Raw genomic sequence first — 25,160 nt, forward strand, 5'->3', positions numbered from 1 at the left:
GAATGCGTGTGCTCAAGGTTTATTAACTTTCAGACAGTTGACAGATACCAAAATAACAAGAAAAAATCTTTTAGGACCACCAAATTATTATAACTGCTTGAAACCCCAGGTTTTATAGTGGAGCTTTCCTGATATCATAGTTACCCAATTTTCATATATAGAGATGAAAGGAACTGTGATAATATCCCAGAGAGCAGTGTGTCTTCCCTTGTGCTTGAGTTAAGAAAGTGTGTGGGGTGTCATGTACATTTCCAAATAAATGTGTATCCTATTATGCCTTTTCAAAATGCTACACAGGATTTGAATTAGAAGTTTGGAAAATATAAGAATCAAAGCTAAATAATAATTTTATTAACTACAAAAGTTAATACATAACTATAAATATAGTAATCTGTATAAACACACCAAGAGTTTCTTTAAATAAAATTAAAACCTAATTTCCAAAACTCAGTCAGAGACTACACTATGAGCTCCCCAGCCATGGACCTCTGACCTAGTCTCTAATATCTGGCCCAGACTCCCTCCTACTGATCCACTTAGATCTCAGCCTCACATCTAGATAGGTATCAGTTGGTTACCCCATAACCACCAAGACAGTATTACCACCTGGCAAGTTGAGTTTGTAAAGTGAAAACTTCAGCTGTTATTTGTTTATTTATGAGTAGTTAATCAAACATTTTACAGTTTATTCATCATACTCTGTTACTTTTTTATTTGGTCTATCTTTTGACTGATTTTTGAATATTAAAGGTAGTTTACACTTTGGGAATAATTTCAATGGGCATATGTGAAAACATCAGCAGATGATGGACAGGTGACTCTAAATTCATCCTCAAAATTTCCAGGTCATGTGAATAGTGCTATTTTGAAGTTCATTGCTGCTTTGTGGTTGTGCATTTTCAGAATAAACTGTGTTCCCCAAGCCCTGATAATCATATGTGCTTGTCTGTATGCTGAACAGTATGTACTGTCTCAACTCTTGGAACAAGGCTGCAGTCTCTAGTCCTAATGTTATGTGTGAGATACATCTCAATACCTAAGTAGGGTGTGAAGTCCAGGGATGTCAAATTAGAGGGTAAAGAAACCCAAGGTTTGAAAATCCTGTGATTCCACACTTGGCTTAAAATTATTTCTTATTAATTATTTCTTATTATTGCATTTTTTTATTTAATAATCTCATACATGCATATAACATGTTTTTGTTAAATGCCTTTCAACTCTTTCCCAAATCCCTTCACTACCACCCTCCAAATTTCATGCTCTTTTTAAAAATTTCTCAGTCCAGGTAATGTTGCCCAAGTGCAGGGCCAGCCTCTGGAGAATGAGTAGCCTGTCAGGGGCCATATCCCTGAAGAAAATTGACTCTCTCTCTTCCAATAGCTATCAGTTGCAATAACTGTTTGGTTAGAGAGTGGGTTTCACTGCTCTCTTTTCCCACTCATGCTAACATTTTCTCTGGCTTAATCTTGCACATGCTTTGTGCAAGCTGTCAAATTCCCACTGTCTATATTTAGAGGATCTATAGAGTTGTCCATTTTATATTAGTCCAAAGATTTGCTTGAAAAGACATGTTTTTAAAAATCTCTGATCTGGATGCTGTTTGTCTAGTTGGGAAGATCATTCAGAATATCTAATCTGTCACAGGACCTGTCATTGCTATTCTCCATGACTGTGTATTTTCTGTTTTGACTGACAGATACCGCTTTGATTAAGGACTGACAATCAATGAACAAGAGAAAAGAACTCAAAGAGAAGTTTATTTGCTACCCAGTGGGTCTTCTCTAAGGTGTTTTATGATGTGTTCATATGAAATTCTAAATGGTCACTATATCTAAAAGCACAGCTTCTTTAAAAAGCTACATTATCTTTTAAAGAAGGGACTATCCACCTGCCAACATTCTTCAGTTTAAGTAAATTAGAAACATAATGAAATAGGCATATCAATATTCCTTTAAGTGCCTGTATTTCTTTCTTCCTTGAATATCCATTCATTCTGAAATATCTCACAGAAGGTAATCCAAAGAATGCAAGAAGAATTGTGAGACACTGTGAAAATCTTCCCTGTTTTGTCAGAAAGCTAGAAAAACAGATAATAAATTGTTAAAAACAGCTAACCACCCTGGTCTTGGTAATGTTTCTCTAGGAGTACTATGATACAGGAATTGTCAAGGGAAAGCTTAGAAATGATCTTCTTCTCTGAAGGGGCATAATCGTCTCCTGCTTTGTCTCTGCCTGCAAGTGTTCCATTGTGTTCTTCTCATAAGCCAGGTGATGATGAGACCGCTGTGATCTCAAGTTCTGATAAGTGATGAGACACCGCCTCATAGAAGGTTCATTAGGACAAAATGCTACATTTTACATAGAGGAAACATCTTTCCTGGGCACACATCTAATGAGAGGATTTGCCATCATCCTCAGCTTCTCTGGTCCTGCCATTCCTTATCACATCTATAGGAGGAGCTACCCGTGAAGGTAATCAAGTAGTGATATTAACCCCATTATTTTTAAAAGATGGTATTTTATGAGAAGATGTGCAAGGAGGTCACTTCATGTGTGGGAGAGAGTGCTCTTAAAAGTTCAATTATCAACAAATTAAGCAAAGAATTTAAGTACTTAATACACATTTATATATATATATATTATATATATATATATATATAAAACTTTAACAATGTTACTGTTGTATTGACGAACAATCCTTCTAGTTCCATAGTATTTTCATTATTTAGATCTGATTGTTTTTATTTGTACATGAGCACTATGTGATGAGATAGTGTTAATTTCTGTTCATATAAAAATGGGATGGCTGCCGGGCGGTGGTGGCGCACGCCTTTAATCCCAGCACTCGGGAGGCAGAGCCAGGCGGATCTCTGTGAGTTCGAGGCCAGCCTGGACTACCAAGTGAGTTCCAGGAAAGGCGCAAAGCTACACAGAGAAACCCTGTCTCGAAAAACCAAAAAAAAAAAAAAAAAAAAAAATGGGATGGCTGCTTCAAAAAATAAAGAACTCGATGTCAAATAAGATGATATGTTTATCCAAAATGGATTTTAAAAACTCTCAATTTGAATGTCTTTAATTTGAAGTATCTGTAAGTATGACTTTTGAAAGAACATTTATAAATAAATTGACGACATAAATTGGAATTCACACAGAAGTGGAAAAGTAGAATATTGAGGGTGACTCTCACCTTCTTCCTCGTCCATGTGAATGATCTGTGGCAAGACATTAGAATTCCTGTCAGGTTGAGAAGAACTAGTCTGAGCTCTCCTGATAGCATGGGAGCCTGAGGCAAGGCTTCACTCTAACGCCGGAAGCATCCTTTTTATACTCCATTTAACACTTTGTTTATATGCACAACCTCATTTTAGTTTGCAGGGTTAGCATTCTAGAACTTGCCTTATCTAGATAATTGATTTGGAGTAAATACTCACAAATGGCATATGAACAAATTTGGGCATCAGTGTTTAATATAGATGTGAGGCATTCAGCCTATCACCTCTGAAAATTGACATAAAAACTAAGGTTAGTGCTCTGCATCCTGAGGCTATGCAAGTAAAGGCTTGTTAAAGTCCTGCAACATCTCTCTGAGAGCGCCAGAGGTTCACAGACACACCATCAGATTGGCGAATGTGGAGTACACAAGCGGAGAAGAAAGTGTGGGGATGGAGCACAACCCATTCCATAGACACAAATTCTCTACTTCTGTTGGAGGAATGTGACCAGAATCTTGCATTCCATCTCTTCTGGATAGAACTTTCCGGTGTGGGTTAGTATTCTCATGCTTTCTTATATTCTCATTTTCTAACTGCTTCTCTAAACAGCTTATGTGGCTAAACGTAGTCCTCACTTGAAGGACTTCATACTTGCTTCCAGGTTCTAAGCCTGATAGCTTGAATTTCTGTAGCTTGTGCACTTGTTCTGTTTACAATACTATTTTGTTTTGTTTGTTTGTTTTAGAAAGATGTACAAAACATCCATTGAAATAAATAGTTCCTATTAGTTTTAAGTTGAGAGGAAATAAAAGGACAAAGCCTTGAGTAGCTGTGCTGAGATTCTCTCCCATCCATGTGGACTGATGGTATGTTCTTCCTAGTTATTGCTCCAGACACTGGGTTTCTACAAGACCCAATTTTCAATTGAGAGAGCACATGGTTTGATGTTCTGACCATTGTACTATTTTCTAAAAATTAAGCTAAATAATCATCCACTCCCATAATTTCACATAAAATAACACAGAATTTGTTTATATTGTCAACTATTCATGCTTCATTTTCTTTTAAAAATTCAAACAATCTTTTCTACAAAAGGCAGGCAAGGTAGAGATACCTAACAGGAGGAGTTCATCAGATATCAGCAAGGTTCCATTTTCTAAATAGAACCAACTGGTCTTTTGGGGACTGTGGTCAAGGTTGGCATTATGTGGCTTCTGATTATTCCTCACAGGCCACGTAATGAAAATAATAATGGAGAGGAAGGTGCCAATTCAATCTCTACCATAGTAATGGAGGTACAATACTTTTAACAGAATGCTCTACGTTGATAAAGTCGAGCAAGGCACATTCACCTAGAGGAACTAAAGCTAAGATTTACTTTATCATTCCTTGGTTAAATTCACATTTATAAATTGTCCTTTCAGGACCTCCTCAGGGTTCTGCTTCAATTCAAAATTAAGCCATGTAGCATCAAATATTAATGAGAAAAGTTAGATCCATTTATATTTCATGCTGAAATGTAGCCAATTCTTCCACACTGATAACACAATTAGTGAACTAATTTTGAAGTGCATAATGGATTTTTAAAAGTTAACTTAGCTGTAACAGGCTGTAGGCAGATGTTATGGAAGAAATGGGTGGAGGTTACCATATACTGTATTTTAAAAACTGAAGGGAAACCTAAGAGAGTATAATGCTAATACACACAAACACACACACACACACACACACACACACACACACACACACACACACACACACACATGTATACACACACACACACACACACACACACACACACACACACCATTTTTCCAATTTTGAAAACTTCTCTAAAATCTCAATCATAGTTTTATTTCTTGTCCTAAATAACAAATTGCTCATGATTTACAGACCTTTTGGTTATGAAAAGAAAATGTGCAATAACATCAGGAAAAAATCGTAATAACCCACCTGCTTATCTTTATTTTTTCCCTATTGCCCTGTGTTATTGCATAGTATCTGTTTATTCCAGAAATCTGTTTCAATAAAGTCACATTCCTTATGCCAGTTATTCAAGCCTGGAATCTGGGCTCATCCCTCAAGTCTTTCCCCTTGTACTTTCTCTCTCTAAAACTTAACCATGCTCTATCTGCATTCCAAAGATATTTTTTAACACTATACACTTATCTACATTTAGCCATCTACCCCAACCCCCCAGCAGCCAAGCAGCATGAAACAATCACCTTCTTAAATACCAGAATCTTTGTTCAGTCTTTAAGCCATTCTTGTTTATTATCCACTATAACAATTTTTTTGTTGTTAAATGATTTTTTTCCCAACATTTTTTTCAGAGAATGTCTTTGCCATGCTCAATATTTAAATTATCACAAATACACACCGTATGGTTCTTAGTTAATGGCCTAGAAGGTAGAATAAGATATAAGATGCATGTTTTGGAAGTTAAGTGGAAAAAATAATAATCACCTATCCTTTATCAAAGTTAGAAAGCGACACAAATATAATTGATACATTTGTGTTTGGATGCGTTAACACATGTATTTGACTATATTTGATCGGTTCATATGCAAATCAAGAGAAACCTCTTCATAAATTATTTTGTACAATATTTCAGCATTAAGCTGGAGTTTTGACTCCGAATTTCCAGAGTTGTTGTGAAACCCAGAGATCTCTAATGGCACATTTGGATAAAAATCCCACAGAAATCTCACTCAGTATACGTTGTTCTCCATGGCTTTCTGATCAAAACATTGAGCTCTCTCATGAGTTCTGTACTTCAGAGAACTTCTCAGACCTGTGATACAGAGGTGACCGGTCCTAGAGAATGCTTCTAAGGCTTCCAGGGGAGCAGTTCAAGACAGTCATGTAGTGGTCAGGTGGACAGTAGACAGACAGGCCACTCTATTTCCCTTTGAGATGACCTGCATTGAGAGCAAATGCTCGACAGGAAATAAAGACAAATTTTACCGGGAGTAGTGACCAGTTGTCCCAGGTTGTTTTTTTTTTTTCCCCCTCAAAGAGATTCATGGAGAAAAAGAGAGAGAGAGGAAACACATCACTCAGAATCTGTGATGTTCTCTTCAAAAGAATGAGTTGTGATCCCGAGGGCGAAGTTTACGCAAGAACTCTGAATAAAGTGATTCTACGCTTTTGACCTCTGCAAGGCGCTTCTACCTATTGTGTTTCTATTTCTCATGACATACCAGTCGTCCAAGTCCGCCGGTCACCCATTCCATCTCTACCATAGGAAAACACTTAGGGCATCCCCCTGGAGTATTTTCTTCTCTAGAATGCCTTTTAATTTTAGATTTCCATGCTCCTATTTTGCTTTGCACATCCCAAATCAATTAGCTGCCTTTTGGTCAAGAAATCCAAGAAAGATAATTATCATGGGCAGACAAAACAGCCTAGAAATGGATGCTAAAAGACTCCTGATATTTCTTTAGCGACACTATGTGGTTCAACATTTGGGTTCTCCTTAACATTCACCGAGAATCAGCACTTAGAAAACAAAAAACGAAACGGTGAGTAGATGGTGCAGACAGTAAGAAAATTTAGAACTGGAGAACATGGGGGAAGGGTTGTTCCTTCAAACATTAACACAGCCTATATTAAGCATAAGATACTATCCAGTATTTCCCTAATATCTCAACAATTTATACACCCTTGCTATACTTATCTATTTACTATAGGTACATATTTATAGTGACCAAACAAAAAAAAAGCTAATAAAAAGAGGATCAAATAGTATTTTAATATACACATATCATATATTACTTTGATTCTTCTAAACTGTTCTTCAACATGCATAAATTTTTATTTCAGACACTGTGGACATATTTTATGCTAAGGTACATTTTTTACAATATCATTTTCCAACAATTCTTTAGCTGAAAATGTACAACCACATTAAAAATTAATTCCCTTTTGTTATCGCAGGGTATCCTTGGTCTTCTCACTTCTTAAACTTACACTCAGTACTTGTATTCAATTTTGCTTGCTAATTACTATTGTTTCCTTATACATTTGTGTAGTAGAGATCCCTGGGTAAAATGCAGTGTAATGTGTGATACATAACAGACTAGTAAATATTTACTGTAGACAAATTTTTTAATGACCAAACCAATAAATGAGGAACTGATCTAGTGCCTCCAAGAATATCATTTCCAACCTCTAAACAGTGGATGGTAATGGGGAGAAGCCACAAAGCAGGGATTCTTTCAGGATGTTTAGGGGTCTGGAGCAGAAGGGTAAGCCATCCATCCTGCTGAACTATGACTCATTATCTTTATGGAAGAGTGGAAAGCTCCTGTGTGAGCCGAACAGCTTCATTGACGTCAGAGGCCTTTGTGAAGCACGTCCTGGCATTTAACCTAATGTTCTGTACCAGATAGATGTGGGGCTTGGGGCAGTTCTTTCACTTATTATTTCCATTTCTGCATTATCAAAAGCTGTAGAGGACAATAGCAGTGAAGATGAATTCTGAATTATAAACATGAAAATCTGAAGGTCCACAGGAGTCTCCTAAAAACACCAATAGGCATCCTGATTTTATTTTAACCTTTGACTCTTTGTTTGCGGGTTAATACTGTACTGAAATGGAGCTCTTCATGGAAAATGATTGCATGAAAACCATATCATGGCATGATTACAGCTTCTAAAACAAAATTTTCCTTAGATAATTTTTATATTCTCTTCTTATTCACAGTATTTGAACATGGGAAAATGATGCTATTATCTGTCTATGTATTTATCCTTGCTTGTTGTACAGAGTTAACTTTCAATAGGAAAGATAAACTTGTTGATTTTTGAAATGATCATCTACAAGTTTCTCTTTCTGTATAATTCTTTCATTCACTAGATATTTACTGTGTACTAACTACGTTGGTATGTCTGGAGTCACCAAGGGTGCAACGATAAATTAAGAAGGGAGATTTGCAGACTGATGCTTACAGAGTAGAATTTTAAAACCTTACCTAGACAGAGGCCAAAGGAACTCCTCTTTGTCCTCTGATGAACTGAGGACATCAGTCACAGTTCAGATCTTTTACATTCATTCTTTATATGGAAAAATTAGATACATCCTATTTCCCCAGCTATGATGAAGAATAGTTCTCTCTACCTCCTCCCACTCTCCCAAGTTTCATTACATATTTCTTATCATGCATTTGTATGAACCAAGTACAGATTTAATAGGCTTACTATTTTCGGACCCATTTGTTAAACCTTCAATTTTCTTTTAAGGTCTCAAATCATTCCCACAATTTAAAACTAGCTCTATCATTACTCCCTTAGTATTTGCCTAAAATAGTACATTCATTTATTTCATATTTGGAACTAGAAAGCACTTTTTTTCTCCATTAGTAGAGATGCATGGTGCTAATATATAAAAGCTATTGATTAGAACATTTCATTTCACAGTGTGAAATAAGAGACAGGGTCTTCTTGGAGAAAGGAGGCTTCACTTAACCTCTGTTCCAAGTTGACTCAGCACGTCTGTGTTCAGTTGGCTTCATAGACAACTAACTTAAAATGTGTTTGCACATGTATAAGAGCTCTTTAGTGTGTCCATCTGTGCATGCATAATTAGTATTTACTAAATATTCTATGCTAGATGACGATGGAAGAAACCATTAGTTCAACAGATCCACAGTGTTTGGTATATGAACTAATAATACTATCTCCCACATGTAATATTTGTATTCTGAATGAGGGTTAAGGAAACAAAATTGTCCAGACTGTATTTGGGGGCAAGGGAAATACCCGATTCAGCAAAGTGCTTATGTTGCAAGTATGGGGACCTGAGTTAAATCTTTAGATTCTACACAGAAATTTTTAGAATGATAGAATACACTTATAATCATAGCTCTGAGGAGATGGAGTGAGGTAGATCCCTGTGGTACACTGGCCAGCCATCTTAGCTTACTTGGTGGGATACAGTTCGTTGAGAGCTGCCGTCTCAAAATAAAGACAGATGACAATCTATGTTGACCTCTGCACTTCACATGAATGCACATGCATATACCTTGACACAAGTGTGTGCCACAGAAACATGCACACATAGACACACACACGCACATACACGCATGCTGCACATCATTATATTTGAAGAATTTTAAAATACACAACAAATTTTTAGCTTTAAATGGAAGGTAGAAATGTCAGCATTAGCCAGCTGTCTTTTTATTTTATTATAGAGAAGGGAGCAGGTCTGTGGAAAGCACATGCCCATCATGCAGGGAGTTCTGCAGTCCAGTTCGAGCATCAAACAAAACAATTAAAATAAAATAAAACAGTAATGTTAGACCTGTTTTCCCTATTAAATAAATTATCTTTAAGTATTGGTGTTTTAATCTGATATCTTGAAGTCTAGAGGCTGACAGTCCCCTTTGGTAATTTAGGACAGGTATGAGAATGACTCTGAATCGGAGTTACCCAAAATACACCCATCTTTAACATATCTCTTCCTTTTACGTGAATAAACATGTAGCTACTATTTTGCAGGACATGGATCCCTTTCAATTTCCTGAGTAAAATAAGAGATATGATAAATGGAATTGCTGAAGATATATAACAAGACTAGGTATACAGAAATATTACAAAATGTCTAATCCTTCTACTTTTCCATGGAGTGGGCTGGTGACAAGCACTTTACCTAAACAAAGTGTGAACGTATCAGTTCTCTCTTATTCTGTCAGACTGGTGTAGAAATGCAAATTCTTACCTTCTTAAGTCATCTCCATAGAATACTATTTTAAGTAAAATGGAAAAAAATAAAACTCTTTTAAAAGATACACACAATACTTATAACATGTTTTTTCTTTTTTTTTTTTTTTTTTCCGGTTTTTCGAGACAGGGTTTCTCTGTGTAGCTTTGCGCCTTTCCTGGAACTCACTTGGTAGCCCAGGCTGGCCTCGAACTCACAGAGATCCGCCTGGCTCTGCCTCCCGAGTGCTGGGATTAAAGGCGTGCGCCACCACCGCCCGGCCGTATAACATGTTTTTAAGGTAAGGGATTTCCCCCCACACACACACATATTCCCATTCCAGATACCAACAGCACCTCCTACATTTTAATACTAATGAGTAAGAGAATCCATGCAGTGATTGTGCAAAGTTTAAGGATAGGTCCCTTCAGAGATACCTTGGACAGCAGTCTAAGTCTGGAAGGTCATCTGTGTTTCTGATCAACCCACCTATGTCTGGGTTCCCCATACCCATTTTCTCCAGTCTCACAGTTAACTACAGAGACTCACAAACTCTAGGAAGCTCTTTACCATAGATGGTTAGTTCTCCCTGTACAATAGGACAGCAGTGAGAGGGAAGGGAACACAGGGCATGATAGGGTGAGGACCACGGACAATGAGGGGTGATCGGTCCTCTCAGGGATGCCCCACTTACCCACAATGCACCACTAGACACCCACCAGCACTCATTACATAGGGACTTATGGAGATTTTACATAGCAAAATTGGTCAACTCATTGGCCCCTGGTGACTGACACCAGGCTTCAGCTCCTCCTAAATTCTCTGACTGAAAGCCAGGACTCTCTTATCACATAGTCGGTCATTCTGTCCTTCATCCTCCACTCTGCAGGTTTTTCTCTCAATTGCTAATTCAGAAATGGCCAAACTGGGTTCACTGTGAAAAACAAATTCTATTTCTTTTAATGTATTTGTCCAGAAATGAAAAAGCTTTAAAAAATATTGTATCAGAAACCACAAACTAATATAAAGAAAAAAAGTATTCTATCAGTCCAATTATTCAGGTAAGTACAATATTTGGAAACTCTTCCCATAGGATATGGGATTAGAGAACACACATATCTTCATTGCCTCACAAAAGCAGCTACACACTTTTTTTCAATCTTTTCATAAATGGACCCGATTTTTAATTTAGGTTTCAATTTAGTTTAATTTTTTTTTTTTTTTTTGGTTTTTCGAGACAGGGTTTCTCTGTGTAGCTTTGTGCCTTTCCTGGAACTCACTTGGTAGCCCAGGCTGGCCTCGAACTCACAAAGATCCGCCTGGCTCTGCCTCCCGAGTGCTGGGACTAAAGGCGTGCGCCACCACTGCCCGGCTAATTTAGGTTTCAAAATTAATACATATTCTTATTGACATGGAATTCAATGGATTTCGAGCAAACATCCTACTCAAGTGAGGTAGTCATTTATCACCCTCAATCATTAAGACTGTCTCCTGGAAATGTTTTGAGATCATATTTTCTGAGCACAACCTCAAACAACTAAGGATTACTAGTGTTGTGGGAAAAGATGGGAAGTTCTAGGCTGGGGGCACTTGCACTTTGAAAATGAAAAAGAAGTATCTTATGTTTAAGGTATAATGGAGGGTCAATGCTGGTAGGACCATGGATAGTGCATAATGCCAGGAAACTCAGCATCCACTGTACACTTAAGGATAAAGCCTGACACCAATGTAAGTGGTTTCAATGTACAATCAATCTTTAGCCTATGTTGGACATTTTATAATTTATTCCTAACATTAAAATAGAAAGTTGTTTTTTCCTGATAAACTAAGATCTGTAGTAACCTTTTCATGTCTTGGAGAAATAGAAACACCTCAGTCTCCATGGTGATGAATAAATTGATAGCCTGAAACACAATTAATGTATCCTGCCATGTGGCTTTAACTCACAGGTTATAACTGTCAATCTGCAGATAAGTGAGAGAAGATTTCAACCCAACCTCTCTCTACCTTATATCTCTCTCCTTAAATCCATTATAAATGATGTTCTTCTTAATGTGAATCATTGTGCTGAACTCCTGGCTAGCAGGACAGTGGGTGGGCAAGTAATTGGAGGTGGTACAGAGAGGAGTTCTGCATTTGCTGGTAGAATCTTTATCTGGCAGTAAATGGAATTTCATTAACAGATTTCCATCCTTTGTCAAATCTCTGAAATAATTTATTATTCTAAAGGAAAGACGCTATAACCCTACTATAATGATAGAACACAGATCTCGGTAGAACTCTGTGGAGGTCATCAGGTCTACAGATGCTCACTCATCTTGGCAAGCCTTCAATTTAGGGCAAACTAACAGACAACAGGCAAGGCTACCAGCAAGACTTTCACAGGAACAATTATCCGCACAAAACGGACCCCAAGGACATAAGTCTTGAAATTGAAGAGTTAAAGATACATCACAGTCAGAATGAAGAGTTGGACAATTCAGTTACAATATCAAAATATTTTGCATCCAAATACATGCCTGCTAACCTACCACATATCAATAAACTCCATAGTTATGTTTCTCCCTGATTTGATTTAAACTTATTACTTTGAAAGATTCTTCTGCATTAACTTATTATGCAAAAGTCTGAGATGATATTTTAAATACTTTGGCTTTCTAATCACAATTTAACTTCCAGTTGCCTCTGAAATATTTTGTTATAACCACTGAAATTGCAACCACAATTGGACGCACTTCGCTACCCAAAAGTGTATCTTCCTGTTTTTATTTTTGTTAGGTAATATTATTTTCCTTCTTGGATCTCTGAGGGAGTTGAAGATTAGTTAGTTATAGTTGAAGACTAGTTAGGATAGAAAATGAATTAGGTACATTTTGGACTTACCAAAGTAGGATAGATAATGGAATTATTTTCTCTGAATTTGTCAAATATAAATGGACTAGACATTGTTTAGGTATTTATTACTTGCATATATTGTATATAGTTATTGTACTTTTGTATATAGTTTTTCTTATGTTAGTTATAACCTTTTTCCTTATTTGTTTTTATTAAAATAGAAAAGGGGAAATATGGTGGTATTTTATTTGTACTGAAATGTGATTTTAATTGTATGTTAATAAATAAATTGCCCGGGGGTCAGAGCTATTAGAACCATAGCAAAAGCTGGGCGATGGTGGTGCACGCCTTTAATCCCAGCACTTGGTAGGCAGAGCTAGGTAGGAAAAAAAAGTGTATCTTTTTAGCGTATACAACACAATCCAAGAGTCTTCCAGATAAATTCAGCCTTTACCAGAGAACATCTTATCTGATGAGTAAGAAGAGTACACACAGTAAGAGTACAGAGTACTGTGCCCTTCATAAACCACTTAGACACCAACATCCAGATAGTGACCTGAGTTTATCATCAAATTGCCTAAGTTTAGGGCCCCCATACCCATCATTCAAGGTTGATTCTAGAGTAGCTCATAAGCTCTGCCCCCTCACGGTTGTCCCATTGTTTAGTGAAGCCAACCACAGACATGCTGGCAAGATACCCTCACCAAAGGAATACATCTGGAACATATTGCTAAAATCCAAGGCTGAATGGGAACATCTGTGTCTTGTTTTCTGTCAGGCAATTCACCTAGTGCAAGTCACAGAGACAGCTGACATAGGGGAGATTCGAAATTGACCAATGGTTGTCCAGGATAGCAGCATTGATTGATATTCCCAAAGGCCACTTCTTTTTTGAGAGCCACTTGCTTTAATATTTCTACACAAAATAATGCACTCCCATGAAAAAAGAAGCCCATGTCACTCCTGAGTTAAAAGCAGAATTGGCACAGGTACAGACAACCAGAACAGGGAGGAGGGCGCCTAGAGGTGTAGGAATGAATGTACTGAGCAAGTCTGTTGCCACAGAGGGACATAAGATCTAGGAAACATGCCAGCACTTCCCATTCTAAGGCGTTGTATGTGCTAGACAAGTTCTCTACCACGGAGCCACAATGGCAGCCTCTATATCCCAAAGGCCACTTATAAGCAAGTTCCCTTCTCTGCATCCTTGCCTGGGTTCAGGGTTCATGGCTACTCACCTCAGGCATTCTCAGAGGGGTGGCAGTGTTTCATTATAAGTTTAACTGTATTAACTTTTAAAATATCAATGGAGTTCAACACCTTCCACCTTCACAGTACCCTAGCTTTTCATTGAAGTGCCTGTTCCTGTTTTTCTCTCATGTTATAACACAATTTTTCTTTTTTCTTTTTATTATTTAAAGCCTTTTTCATACAATATGTATTTTATCAAATTCTTTTCTTTAACCTAACACATCTCTAATCCACCCCATCTCCCTACAATGCCAATTTTTTCTCTCTTTCTGAAAACCAATAAAAATATCAAGCCAAACCAACAATAAAAAGCAATAAAACAAAAAAATAAAACCAAAAAACAAAACATACATGCTACCGTAGGGGAAAAGTAATAATCTATATCAACTTAGGTATGAACCTTCAAGATGCATTCGTGTAACAGTGGCACATATGTTACAGGAGTAACCCACCAATTTCTGATTGGATTTAAGGTCCACTTGCTGAAATGGAACCCATGCTTGAATCTGCTAAAGTGTCCAAGAATCTGAGATTAGATAGACCATGGGCTTCAGGGAAAACATAATGCTATTATTCTGCTAAAAAGGAGCACAGCAATAAAACTACCTCTGATGACAGACCCATCCTCAGAAAAGCTTTCTCCTGATGGGAAACTAATCCAGAGGAGAACTAACACAGAGACATAAAGCTGGACAATGTGTAGAGAGTATGAGGCTTTGGAGAACTCAGTTCTAAATGGTATGTCTTCAACAACACTCTCCCCTCAGGGCTCTGGAAACCATGTGGAAGAGAAGGCAGAAAGACTGTAAGGCCAACAAATCGTAGATGGCACCAAAGATTTTTCATTGTTTAGTATTCAGAAATATTTTATATGATGTCAGCACTCAGGGAGGTATTGAGATTTAGAAACATTTTCTCATAATCTGTAGTTTTTTTTCTTTTTTTCCTTTATTTAGCCTGAATGTTTATATGCATATCACATTCATCCAGTACCAGAGCAAGTCAGAAGACAGCACTGGATCTTTTGGGACTGGAGTTATTGATAGTTGTGAGCTGCCATGTGGGTGCTGGGAAATGACTATGAGTCCTTGGAAAGAGCAACCAGTTCTCTTATCTGCTGATTCATCTATTCAGCTCCCAAAGCAAAGGTTTTTTTTTTTTTTTTTTTTTTTTTTTTTGGTTTTTCGAGACAGGGTTTCTCTGTGTAGCTTTGTGCCTTTCCTGGGACTCACTTGGTAGCCCGGGCTGGCCTCGAACTCACAGAGATCCGCCTGGCTCTGCCTCCCGAGTGCTGGCAAAGGTTTTTAATCTTGATGAAGTCCAACAATTAACTTTCCTTTAATAACTTTGTCTTAAAAAAAGATTTAATTACATTTATTTTATGTATATGGGTATTTTGCCAACATGTATGCCTGTGATCATGTACATGGCATGTTCTTGGAGGCAAGAAGGAGGCACCAAATCCCATGGAACTAAAATTACAGGTGTAGGCTGCCATGTGGGTGCTCCTTAATGAACCTGGTGCTCTGAAAGAGAAGCTAATGCTCTTAACTGCTGAACCATTTTCCGGCCCCTACCATAGATTCAGCTTTTGATGTGTGATTCAGCTTTTTGATGTCGTTGTATGATATGTAAGATCTCAGAGATTTTTTTCTGTTTTTTTTATTACATTTATACAGGGTAGTCCATAATCAATTTTCATTTTTGAATATTGTATGATCCTGCTAAATTTTTGTGTATTTAAACTCAGCATGAGTTTACAACAGACCCTTTTTCTATAATAAGTTTGTCTTGCACTTTTCCCAAAAGCAGTTTGTAACACTGTGTGGGAGTGTTTGAGCTTCTTATTCTGTTTCATTGACCCAAGTTTCTGTCCTTCTGCCAAAGCTACTGTATCGATCATTGTAACTGGACAATTAGCCTTGAAGCCAGGTGGACTGGCATCTTATATTTATTCTCTTTCAAAATTCTGCAAGCCCTCATGCTTTCATTGACATTTCATATAAATTTTAGGAGGGGACTGTCTAAAATTTGTTGGAAATTTAATTTGAACCTGCACATACATTTGTTTTTCATGAGAATTATGCTAATGATTTAATCGATTGTGGAACATTAACTTAATCACAGTGCTGAACTTTTCAGTCTGTGTTCACAGTGTGTCTCTCTGTTTAGGATTTATATTATTTCTTTTATCAAATGTGTATACTTTCTTCTTTGCCCTTTAATACCAGTTGCTTTCCATTGTCCTCCCTTGAAATCTCCCCATAGTCCTTTACTAGCATCCTGCCTTCTATGGGCACTGAATTTAAATAAACATATCTAAAGATACAAAGCTCACTAACCACAGATGAGAGAAAAGGAACAGATAAATAATATGGGCTGGGGGCGAGAGAAGAAGACTCAGTGTGGGTAAGGAAAACTCACAATAAAAATCTATGGAAATGTCATATGGAAATCCACTACTATGAAAGCTTCATGAAATACATTTACATATATATATAATTTTATATATATATAAAGGGTTTAAATTTAGCTACCCTATAACAGGGACAATGCCTTCCCTTGACACCATAGGCCATCAAATAAAAAGTTCAGTGTTAGTATGACTTACCTCTTTTTGATTTGTTGGTCAATGTGGTTTTGCAGATGATTCCCCACCAAAACCCATTATAGTCTATTGCCATTGTTCTTGTTTACCTCCCAGAATTTGACAATGAGACCTTTTGGTTTAGATACAACACGCATATGTCACAGAACATGGAACTCTCTAGTTGTTCACATCTGAAAGCTTCACCCCAACTGAGTGGTATATTCAATGTTTAGGTGAAGGGATGAAGAGTCATCAAAAGTCTTTTGACTCCTGAGAGATACAATGACTGGCCTGGCAAGATATGTCCACTGATAAAATTGTGGCAAAAATGTTATGGTAGTAAACAATAACTTTCTAAATAGACTTAAAGCCAACTCCACAAGATAGAAGCCCTGCCTGGTACCACTATCTGAGCCAAGAATGTGCAGCTGGCTAGGACATAGGTTCTAGGGGAGAATCTAGTGCTATTATTCTGCAACACAGACATAGTAAACACATAGTAAATCAAGTTCTTAGCTTTTTATCCATGCATTAGTACAGTTCTCAGTCCTCATCAGAGTTGATTCATATTACAGCAGGTGAAGAGTAACATGGAAACAAACCACCAGTCAACATGTAGAAAAAGAGAGACTCTGAGGTGCTAAAGTCTGAATGGGACATCTACATTACACCCCTTTCTCCTAGGCTCAGAAGAAAGGGAAACAAAACTGTACAAAACAGAGTTGGTGGGCAACTGCAGTGGAATAGCATTTGTCATGTGGAGGAGACATCATGAGTAATTTCTAGGAGACGGAATCTCAAAGCAAACTTCCTATTCCTTTGGCTTTCACAATCTTTCTACTCCCTCACTGCTATGATTCCCGAGACTAAGGTCCTGGAGTTGCACTGTAGATGTATCAGTTGTCTGTGGGCACCACATGGTAACGTGTTTTCTGTATTTACACCAATAAATATGCTAACATGGAAGGGGAATGCAACCTCCACCCTAGACAAAGAACTACAGTAACTAAGGAATGCTGAGAGTGGGAGAAACAGTCTTCCCCAGGGAAGAGCCCCCATATTGGTTACTCAATACCAAATGGTCAGTCCTGAAAACCTTCACATACAAATAACCTTGTACAGACGGATAAGATTGCATTTTTAATTTTAGGAATAATATATATATACACACACACATATATAGATGTGTGTGCATGTATGTATGTATATATGTATGTATATATTACAGTTAAAAGGATAGAAACAATTTGAGAGAGAGCAAGAGGGGATGCATGGGGGAAGGTCTGAGGGAAGAAAGCAAAGAAAAATGGTATAATTTTATTTTAAAAATAAAAAAATATATTTTTAAAAAATCATATTCGCCAGTGATAACAGCACAATTGCACACATGACATCTCGATGGGCTGTGACTACATGAATAAAACCTGCAAAAAAAAAAATCAAGTCAGCTCAAATCCCAACATGGATTCCCTAGAAGGGCTCTTAGCATCCCACCTCTTTCTGAGAAGGTATCAACAACTGACGGTTGCTAGGGGAGGGAGATCAGTTTTCATTAAGGATATGGGCCCTGAGAAGATGCTCGTGTTGGATGGTCCCACAATCATGCACACACAGACAGCACTCAGTGGGTATTAACACACACACACACACACACACACACACACACACACACACACACACACACACAGATAGAGAGACAGAGAGAGACACAGAGACAGAGACAAAGAATACATGAAGTTGGGAGGGAAAAATGGTTGAAGATACATGGGAGAAATTGAAGAAGGGGTGAATTTGGTTAAAACATATTAATTATATGTATGTATAAAAATGTAATATTTTAAAAATAAAAATGAGATCTAAATAAAAACATTGCAGTTTTAATATGAAATGTTTTATTATCCATACAAGCACCTAGTAAGTGCTGCACCCTGAACCAGAAGAGGATTTGAAGTTCTTACATGACAATTCTTTCTCTTCTAATAATCCACCAGTGTAGATCAGAGCACAGTCTCTATGTTAAAAATCTGGGTACGTTCTCTATTTTCATTTGTAAGGCTCTTTGGTATCTTACTTTATGATTATAGAATATTATTGCTAAGTTCTACAAGATAATACAATATACACATTCAACTTTTTCCTTCAAATATTCCATATTGTAATAAAGTCCTTAATAAAAAATTTGTAAACATACTAAGCAAAAGGGAGGGGGTTTTCATTGAGTCACATGCCTGGAGAGGAAATTATAGGCAACTGATAACTGCTCAGAGAGTTAGCCTCTCTCAGGGATGAGCACTGCCATTGTTTATTCAATGCCAACTGTCCATCCTGAAAACCATACACATATAAGCAACAAAAGCAGACTAGCAGATTTTAAGCATAATAATGAAAGAAGAAAATTTAAGAGTAGGGGGTTATGAGAAGAATTGGAGGGAGGGGACTTGAGAGGGGCTAGATGCATGAAAGTGAAGGGGGAGAGTGATATAATTACAATTAAAATGTGTAGTGAAATAGAATTTAAAAGACTGTTAAAGTTGAGGGCTGATTCCTGGTTATTTTAAAAACCAAACACATCCTAAAATCTTCCACAAGCATAAAGAATGTAGAGAGGCATGAAAGTGGCTTTGACTCCAACAGCCACTCAGAGCAGCCCCTGGGCTCATTTAGGGAGCACAGCTGCACAGAGGCATTGTATTAGATTGCCACGGCCTGAGCCAGTGGGGATGAATAAATACCTAGCTCATTGCTCAAATTCACACAATTAGCTCTTCTTTTCTCCACAATTTGATTTCAATTGCAATCTTTTGGATTAAGCAAAGCATAGGAACTGAGGGTCTACCATTAGAGGTCATGAAGAAATACTTCAGACCAACTGATCCATTCCTGCCAGGCAGGGACATCTGCTGGGACAGAGGCAGAGAAAGGCACAGTAATACTACCCTGATCCAAGAGGGAAAATCTGAAGCCAACTTGGGCCTCTGGGCACAGGAATCCCTTGTGGCACAGAACAGCCTTTGCCATTATAAAAGAGAGACAAAAGAAGCAAAATTAATGGACTGCATGCGACCAATTTCCACATCCTCAGGGTCCAACAAAGTGTCTGGCAGAGGAGCCTCAATGAGCTTGAACCAGTGTGATCCAATTTCATTCCCTGCAGACCAACCCTGGGTAAGACACTGTGTCTCCCAGAACACCAATATTCCATTCATATAGTAAGGAAGCACATTTGGGGATAAGATTTGTCAACACGACAAATGTACTTTGAGAATTTCAAAGTACTATCAAAGTTTAAGAGAAATGAGACTTAGTCATGTCCACATTCTTCCTTTAGATGAACACCACCAATTTATTCCCAATAGAAGGCATATAAGGGATATTTTTAAATATAAAAATTATTTAGCCTTCTGATAATATTTCTGAAATATTGTTGAGTTTATAAACAACTTTGCAAACTTATATACTATTAAATGGGAATGAAAGATCAAACTATTTAGAGAATAATGGAAACAAAATTTATTAATGTCCAAAATTGGGTGGGAATTTCTCAACAGAATACATCTAAATCAAAGGACCAACCCTGCCCCCACTATCATATTTCAATTGAACTTGACATGATACTGTATTTTGTGTTAAAATAGTGTTTTCAAAAAATCCTGTTAGTAAGTGACTTTTATATTCATTATAATTCTAGAATTTTTTTAAAAAAAGAAATTAGGGAACGTGGTTGGCAAATCACACATGGTATGGTCCTCCTGAGATATAATCTAAAAATGTATGCAAAGGCAATAAAAACTTGAATTGCTGAGTTTGGGATATTCTATAAGGCTATAGCATCAAGACCTTAGAAAAGAGATCTTAGCACTGAATTACAATTAAGGAAATGTCGAGCATCTCCGCACATAATTGGACAGAGACCTCCACACAGAAGCAGGATCTCATGTGCAGATCCTTTCAGGGGCGTTTTCAAGGATGAGTGGAGGGGGGCAAAGTGCAAAGGGGCTGCCGGAGCACAGTGGTTCAAAACAACTACAAAATGGAGGAAACCACTTTGAAGAGGGGTGGAGAAAATGAAGATTACTGAGTTCGTGCCATAGAAACAGTGAAAGGCAAGGGGAAATATCACATACACTTAGAAATATATTTACCTTTTAGCAACCTAAAGCAAAAAGTGAAAGAATGCAAATGTTGGATTTTCTCAATTGAGGGAATTAAGGATATGTTATTCCTTTAATGCAAAAAAAGATAAATAGAAATAGCATATAAAAATGTGTATGTGTACCTCAAATATGAAAACCCAGTCTTGTAATGTCTGTGGCTTATAATATAAAGTTTATTTTTAGATATTTTTTTACATTCCTGCTGAAACATCAGATATTTATGAATTTATATACAGGCTGTTTTATATTTTAAATTCCTTGCTCACTCTCAGAGAATCAAATTTTCTTTCTCAAAATCAACATTAATTTTAATACATACTTCAATAATAATGGATTGGTTTCCTTTACTACAATTTATCACCTTCTAACATTTTAAAAATTATTACACTACTGAGGATTGTCCACTTCTTCTGTGACCATTTGTTTCTTAATCTAATCAGTACTGTGAACTTAATAAATTATCTGATTATTTTTCTCAGAGATTATAGAGTTCCTCAAATCAATCATAGTAATCTATTGTTATCATTTTAGTCTATAATAATAAAAATACAAAGAATTACAGAAAAACTAGCAATGTTGTAAGTTTAAAAATTATCTAAGTAGAAACAAAATTTGTTTTTAAATGACTAAGTGTAGAATATTGTTTTAAACTATTTATAAAAATATTATATAATAACTGTGTCTCTTTCTCTGAGTTACAGTTTAATAATAATAAACAGTTATAATACTGTGGGTAATGCAGACACGGGAGGCCTGGTTCAAGAGATTTCAGAGGCAAATACATACTCTGTTCACAGCTGGATTGCAGGCCATTCATCTGATGTTTTTGAAAATGACCTGGAGTAGGAAGTAGTCTTGAACGCATTGGCATAGGAGACTACTTCCTAAATAGAACACCAGTAGCACAGACTCTGAGACAAACAATCAATCAATGGGACCTCTTGAAACTGAGAAGCTTTTGTAGAGCAAAGGATACGGTCAACAAGGCAAAGCGACAGCCTACAGAATGGGAAAAGATCTTCACCAACCCCACATCTGACAGAGGACTGATATCCAGAATATATAAGGAATTCAAGAAATTAGACATCAAAATGCCCAACAGTCCAATTAAGAAATGGGCTATAGAACTAAACAGAGAATTCTCAACAGAGGAAACTCAAATGGCCGAAAGACATTTAAGGAACTGCTCAACATCACTAATCATCAGGGAAATGCAAATCAAAACAACTCTGAGATACCACCTTACGCCTGTCAGAATGGCTAAGATCAAAAACACTGAAGACACCTTATGCTGGAGAGGATGTGGAGCTAGGGGAACTCTCCTCCACTGCTGGTGGGAATGCAAGCTTGTACAACCACTTTGGAAATCAATATGGCGCTTTCTTAGAAAATTGGGAATCAATCTCCCCCAAGATCCAGCTATACCACTCTTGGGCATATACCCAAGGAATGCTCAACCACACCATAAGAGCACTTGTTCAGTTATGTTCATATCAGCATTGTTTGTAATAGCCAGAACATGGAAACAACCCAGATGCCCTTCAACTGAAGAATGGATAAACAAAATGTGGTACATATACACAATGGAATACTACTCAGCAGAGAAAAACAATGGCATCATGAGGTTTGCAGACAAATGGATGGATCTAGAAAAAATCATCCTGAGTGAGATAACCCAGACTCAGAAAGACAAACATGGTATGTACTCACTCATAGCAGGATACTAGACATGAAACAAGGATGACTTGTCTGCTACTCACATCACCAGGGAGGCTACCTGGAAAACAGGACCCCAAGAAAGACACAGGGATCACCCAATGACAGAGAAATGGAATGAGATCTACATGAACAGCCTGGACATGAGTGGGGGTAATGAAAGGCGAGGGTTGAGGGAAAGAGAGCTTGGGGGAGCGGGAGATCCCAGCTGGATCAACAACAGAGAGGGAGAATAAGGAATAGGAGACCATGGTAAATAAAGACCACATGAGAATAGGAAGAAGCAAAGTGCTAGAGAGGCCCACAGAAATCCACAAAGATACCCACACAACAGACTGCTGGCAGTGGTCGAGAGACAGCCCGAACTGACCTACTCTGGTGATGGGATGGCCAAACACCCTAATTGTTGTGCTAGAAACCTCATCCAACTACTGAGGGATCTGGATGCAGAGATCCATGACTAGGCCCCGGGTGGATCTCTGGGAGTCCAATTAGCGAGAATGAGGAGGGTTTATATGAGCGAGAATTGTTGAGACCAAGGTTGGATAAGCACAGGGACAAATAGCCAAATGAATGGAAACACATGAACTGTGAACCAATGGCTGAGGGGTCCCCACTGGATCAGGCCCTCTGAACGGATGAGACAGTTGATTGGCTTGATCTGTTTGGGAGGCACCCAGGCAGTGGGACCAGATCTTGTGCTCATTGCATGAGTTGGCTGTTTGAAACCTGGGGCCTATGCAGGATTGTTTGGCTCGGCCTGGGAGGAGGGGACTAGACCTACCTGGACTGAGTCTACCAGGTTGACCTCAGTCTGTGGGGAAGGCTTTGCCCTGGAGGAGATGGGAATGGGGGGGGGGGTTGGGGGGAAGGTGAGGGGGACGGGAGGGGGGAGAACAAGGGAATCCGTGGCTGATATGTAGAACTGAATTGTATTGCAAAATAAATTAATAAAAAAAAAAAAAAAAAAGAACACAAAAAAAAAAAAGAAAATGACCTGGCTATATTCTGCCCATATCCTGATAATTTATGTGAGGCTAAATTTTAAATACATGGATTAATTTATTTGGAAGAATGATCAACTATTTCCTTCTTGAAACGTGACTCAGGACTCGAGAGTAGGCAACAGTTGAGTATAAAAGGAGAGTCATGGAGCTGTCAACCTGGACTTTCCATCAACGGAGCGCTGACATTATATCTACCTCTGTAACTGCTGTGCAGGGCAGTTGGGCATGAGGAGACAGAATGTGCCCTGTTGTGAAAACCAGGATTCTGAGAAGAGAGAAGCATAATGTGTAAACACATTCTATTTATGAGTCTTTCTCAGAATTAGGATCACAGTGCCAAATTTTGATAAAGACCTTTTATTACCTGAAGTAACTATAGGTTAGGTATCTCAAGTGCCCTTCAATCTCAGGCATTGTTATGCCCCCCCCCCCAAAAAAAAGCTTTCCAGTTTTCAGTTAAGGCACACTGCTGAAGTTATTTGTGGATATTTATATTGGATTTCATTATAGTTACAAATGAAAAAAAGAATGCACACAGTTGTTCTGAATATTTTGAAGTCAGTGACATATTCCATTTGTAAGTCAGTTTACATGAAAAGCAATATATTTGATTTTTTTTTTCAATCTCAACAAGTGAATGAAAGTCACAAAGAAATGTAGATGGGACCATAAACATTAATCTAGAGATAAAACTGCTTAACTTTGTGAGAAACTGAAAGAGTTGCACATTTTCACATGGGAATACTCTGCATATCTCACCTAAAAAAAAAAAAAAAAAAAAAGAAAGAAAAAAAAAAAGATCCAGCCAGTATTCACAGGTAAAACACTCACTGGAAATGGGTGCTCTTTTAGGTATTTTTTTTGCAAATATCAATTTTAATGCATTCAAGTTTCAAAATATCCTCAAGTGACAACCATAAAAAATTATTCAAGTTTTTATACCTGTAAATTAAAACCTGTGATTTGTTTTTTAGTTAAATTGCAAAACTTGGTAAATACATACCATGAATTAAGGGATTCATACGATAGGGAAAATAAATTGAAGAGTCAACATTTTGGAGGAAATCATGGGAGTGAAAATGCTGACAGCACTTGCATTTGGTGCTTTTTCTTCAAGAGAATGTTCGTGTTCACCATAGAGCTCTATTACACAGAAGCAGCAGCTCCACACAGTAGAGAGCTGCTCAGCATCTAAGAGCACCAGGAGGTGCTTCTCTTGCAGGAGGCATGGGTCTGTTCCCAACCACCACCACAGGGCAGCCCACAAACAACTGTAACTGCAGCTTCTGGGGACCCAGCACCCTCTTCTGGCCTCAGGCATCAGTCATGCACGTTTGTATATGCAGGAAAAACATTCATACACATAGGAAATAAAATACAGAAATCTAAAACAACAACAAAGAACACTACTACACCACTTCTGATAGGTCCAGTTGCTTGTCTTGCTTGAGATGAATCACATGACTCATCCCTTTAGCTAGAAAGACCCTAAACACCCATCATATCACCCAAACCCACAGCCATTCTGATTCCATTCAAATCTCTCTTTTCCTGTCAAGGTTTCTCCATATCCTCCCTTCCTTAAGACATATTTTCTCACTTGAAAACAAACACAGCAAAAAAATTAAATTTCTCATAGGTGTATCCATTTTCTTTTTCTGAGTTTTGATTATTTATTTTCTTTCCTAT

General features: G+C 37.6%; 1 protein-coding gene across 10 annotated transcripts in view; it reads right to left on the reverse strand.

Annotated features, from left to right (window-relative positions):
• Nucleotides 1-25,160, reverse strand: part of Pcdh15 (protocadherin related 15) — a 1,435,070-nt gene that overhangs the window by 1,139,275 nt on the left and 270,635 nt on the right. The gene's annotated exons all lie outside the window — the stretch shown is intronic.

Source organism: Peromyscus californicus, unplaced genomic scaffold (genome assembly GCF_007827085.1).
Source record: "Peromyscus californicus insignis strain IS unplaced genomic scaffold, ASM782708v3 Scaffold_19__1_contigs__length_69161282, whole genome shotgun sequence".
NCBI classification, from domain to species: Eukaryota; Metazoa; Chordata; class Mammalia; order Rodentia; family Cricetidae; genus Peromyscus; species Peromyscus californicus.